The 4,550-nt window shown below is 34.8% G+C and overlaps 1 pseudogene across 1 annotated transcript; it reads right to left on the bottom strand.

Moving 5' to 3' along the window:
* Nucleotides 1-2,002: 2,002 nt before the first annotated feature.
* On the bottom strand, nt 2,003-3,479 carry LOC149533558 (purine permease 1 pseudogene; annotated as a pseudogene). The gene is made up of 2 exons (XR_016357220.1): nt 2,302-3,479; nt 2,003-2,119 (listed from the first exon to the last, which is right to left on the bottom strand). The product of XR_016357220.1 is annotated as a purine permease 1 pseudogene (transcript).
* Between the last annotated feature and the right edge of the window lie 1,071 nt (nt 3,480-4,550).

Genomic DNA, 4,550 nt, shown 5'->3' on the forward strand with positions numbered 1-4,550 from the left:
CACACACACACACTCTTAAGCTAGGTCAATAATTTGAACTCTTTATGAAAACATACAATAAGAAACTTGGTATTGCTATAGGTGAGTAGGTGTTCTAAATTACATCATAGACATGGAGAACTAAGATGGTTATGATTGCAGAAAGGATACATTCTAAAGGTAACTTTCTATTGATTCCATGATATAGGGAGCTAAATCTTACATCTAAAAACATGAGATTCCTTACAACGAACAAGTTAGTGGAACAAGAACAAGCATGGTAATGGAGGACATGTATATTATATTATCTTATTATAAGAGATGTACTCTTATTTTGTGGAATTAAAATGTGTCCAAATTAAAATAAGGCACTAGTAATTGGTATAAAGATTTCTAATGGACTATAGATTTTGCTGGCATCCTGCTACCATTATGGTTTTAAACCAAAAACTATGCACTATTTAAAAATATTTTACTGGGTATCTTATACTCTTGGTCATATCAATCAAGGTGAACAATGAATTACCAATAATGCATTACCAAGTACTAATAAATAATTATATGTTTACAAGAACTTTTAAATATTAAGTCTATACTAATACATGTTCTTTGTATATATTGAATACTTAATGTTGTCTATTTTATTTTATTAGTTTCAATTCTCTTTATTTTGTGTTATTTATATTCTTGGCTCCTTATAGATCATTTAATCTTCACATTCATTTTAATTATTTAAGATAAAATATAAATATCAATCTAGAGTATCAACCAATGATATTATTGGATATTCCATTTGTTGTATCTTATGCTTTTTGTATGCTCAACTTTTACAAAAGGGTATTTTTTTTAATGCTCTATACTACTCTATGTTAGATACTTATGGAAAGGAGGATAACATACATTTTTGAATTATATTTATTAAGTTAATTTTAGAGTAACTAACTTTTTTTTCAAATGACATTACTATCCACAAATTGTCTTCACTGTGTTCTATTTTTATTTTTAAAAATCAATGTATAATACGATTTTTTTTTTAATATATATTTTGATGTGTTCATTCTTTGTTCAAGAATATTCATGTGCTATATATGTATGTATGTATCCATTCATATATATATGCTATATGTGTATGCATATAAGTATACATATATATGTATATACATGTGTAAATAGATGTATACACACATGTACATATATGCATATACATGTACATGCACGTGTGTGTGTGTGTGTGTGTGTGTGTGTGTGTGTGTGAATTATAATATAAACTAAGATACATAAAGTTTCACTGCATCATCTTAGAATGTTCTATCTAACATATGGAACCTTATTGCAAACCAAAATGGAAACTATTGTTCTTGTCAACACCTTGAAGGCAAACTAAGCTTAATGGAAAAACCTTGTTTGCAAAAAAAGACAAAAACAAATAAATATGTTTATTTCTTAACCATTGTGAGATGAAGAAGAAGAACCACTTGCATCCTCTTGGTCCCTTTCTTCCTCCTCTTCAGCTTCCCGTCATCTTCTGCCTCCTCTTCATCGGCCTCTGCATTTGCCTCGTCTTCCCCTTCCTCTTCAAGCTCTGCAGCAACCTCATCCTTTCTTCTTCTTGTTACCCTCCTCATGATCTACTTTTGCTTCTTCCTATTTAGTTCCAAAGGATTCCACACTATTCTGCCTATCTAACTTCTCGTCATATTCATTTTTTATTTGTAGAACCACTCTTCCTTCTTATCTTCTCTATATAATTATAGTATATCAACTTTAAATATCATTTCATATTTATAAAAGATCTGATATATGTATTGCATACCAAGATACAATTGATAGTATATTAATTTTATAATAAGATTACACTTATAATGAAACCACATCTTGTATAATCCAAAGAACATACAAATTTGATGGAGTTTTTAGTTTGCTAGACCAGATTATGTTTAGTCTCTTCCTATTCGCAGCCATTACGGCTATACGGTCTTTTTAAGCGCCAATATAAGAGAGCATTCTGGCGCATAAGTTTCTAGCGGTAGTGATGATGGCCACAATACAGATTGTACATTTCTTTTGTCCTTCTGTTTTACTCAATTACTTTTTATAAAATGTCGTAATCTCTCTTTTGCTCGCACCGCTTTGATTTTCCCTGCAATTTTGTTAAAATAATTAACACGTTCTGCAAGATTCATATGATAAATATTACAAATTCAGATGTAAATGTAATTATTAATAATTGGAAAATCAGAGTGGTCTAGCACGCAGTCTTTGTCAAACTTTCTAGACAACTGAAATAAATAGAACAGAGATCAAATTTAGAAGCATTACTACCTCTTTATGGAATTTCAGCATTAAAGTCTTTCTCTTTAACAACCACCTTCACAGATCTTTCATCCTTGATTTCTGAGAGTTCACAGTCATGATGAAGAGTTGGTTGATCCTTTAACTCTGTGACATCGACTTGCTGTTTGGATTTCAAGTACTCCCCATATAAATATGAGGCGAAACCCCACAAAGCCATTACCAGAGCAAGGCCCTTCTGCCCGCTGAAGTTCTCATTATATATAATAACTGCCAACACTTGTGTCACTGGAATAAACACAATTTTGAGGATACCGCTTAACAGAGAAGATGTTAGAAAGATTACACCAAACACCCCAATGAAGAACGACTGCCACGAGATTGCATTCCAAACTAAACCAATGTAAAACTTTGCTTCCCCAATATCAGATGCCTTCGCCTCACTTGCAACGGTCTCAAAATCCTTGTTCACTACCATCCCAATTGTGCAGAAAACAGTTGCAGAGATTGACATGATGAGTTGCATCTCCATAACCAGAGTATATGTTACTCTGCACTTGCTTCTCTTATACACAAGTTCAATGATGGGAAGGATTAATCCATAGAGCCCAGCTGCACCGATTGTCAAGAGAAAACCCAAAATGTACTTTGAACATGTGATCTCTTTGGGTTTGTCACTCTTTGCTTGAAAGGCAAGCAAAACAGAGCCAATGGTGAGCAAAATAACAGCATTGATTGAATAAGGGGTGAATTTCTGACGGACCAAGAGAAAAGCAAAGAGTGCATTGAAGGCGAGCTGAGTGGCATTCAACAAGGAGTATGTGGAGAGAGGAAGGTTAGAGACTCCCCATGCATCCATGTAATCATCCACCCCTGTTATCACCCCAATCACACAGCAAGCAATGAATTGGTGGAAAGTAACATGTTGAAGATGTGGGTGCCTTTTGTATTGTACGAAGAGAGGCAGAATGAGAATGGGAAACCCTGCTGTTTCTAGCCAAGAACACAGCCATCTACTAGAGCCACCATGGATGAAGTAAAACCTGAGTGACAATGGCCCTGCTGTAGTCCCAATGCACAAGGCCAAGCAGCTCAACAACAAGACCGTCCACTCCATCAAGCTCTTCTTTTTCCCTCCCTGGCTCTCCTTGAGATCCATTGTTTCTGAATCTAAAGGAAGATAGGTTTATATACTTTGTGGTTTAAGCCCAAGTATGGAGGGTGGTCCTAGTAGGCTCTATATAGCCTACGGCACTCATGGATTAAAACAATATGATTCAGGGTGAATTTCGGGATTCCTATAAACAAAGGGTTCCCTCAGCTCTTGCCAACAGTAAAAGCCTAGTAGTTTAACAAAGGAGCTGTCCCCTGGCTATATACCATATTGAACCCTAGCAAAAATCCATGCTTTTCCTTCAATTGATCTCCAACATTCTTATATTTCTATGTTTTATTTATGCGGTCTTGGTATTAAACCTGATCCAAATTTTAAAAATTCCTCATGTTAACTAAAGTTTCTTATGGAGTAACGGTACCTATATTGTGGCTAATATTTTCCATGATTTATGTATGCCAAATGTTCAAAATTCCATCATTTCAACACGTCCAGTCTCAAGCTTTAAAACGGTCAGAATGTTTTCAATTTTTTTTGTGGTGTTGTGATTGCAACATTTCCAGCTCATTCCCAGCTTTGTCCAACATTTCAAATTTTTTGAATTGAAGGTCAAGTTATGCGAGATTAATCAAAGCCTCCAAAATATGTGTTTTCGTTTGATTCATTAACCCTCCCAAAGCAAAGAGGTTAGTGAACCATCAAAAAACACACGTGTTTCATGTGATTCATTAACCTCATTTTAAATACTTAACTAAAATAAGTTGGGATGGGGGAAGGACAGAACACGGGGACAAGTTTTCGGAGCAAGAGGACAAAGGGGTTTTAATTTAAGATGGATGGGGTTGTATATGCTATACATATGGTACTTAAAATGCTAGTTATGAAAAAATATGTATTGCAATATAAGATATAAAAATGTAAAAAAGTTAATACTTGAACATCGTATTGAATTGGAACATCGAACATTAAACAAAAATAATCAAAAATAGTCCGTCCCCATCCTCAATGAAAGATGTGGAATCTGGTGACGCCGCCGAGAACAGGGCAGGGAGTTCCCAAGTCCCCATTGCATCCCATCTCCGAGACGTGGACTATAAAAGTTGGTTATTTTGAAGGATCGTGTCAGGATGGACAAAATCGCAGACACCCACCGAAGCTTCATAAA

The sequence above is a fragment of the Cupressus sempervirens genome, chromosome 10, assembly GCF_028749045.1.
Source record: "Cupressus sempervirens isolate cs-2001-9-10 chromosome 10, ASM2874904v1, whole genome shotgun sequence".
NCBI lineage: Eukaryota > Viridiplantae > Streptophyta > Pinopsida > Cupressales > Cupressaceae > Cupressus > Cupressus sempervirens.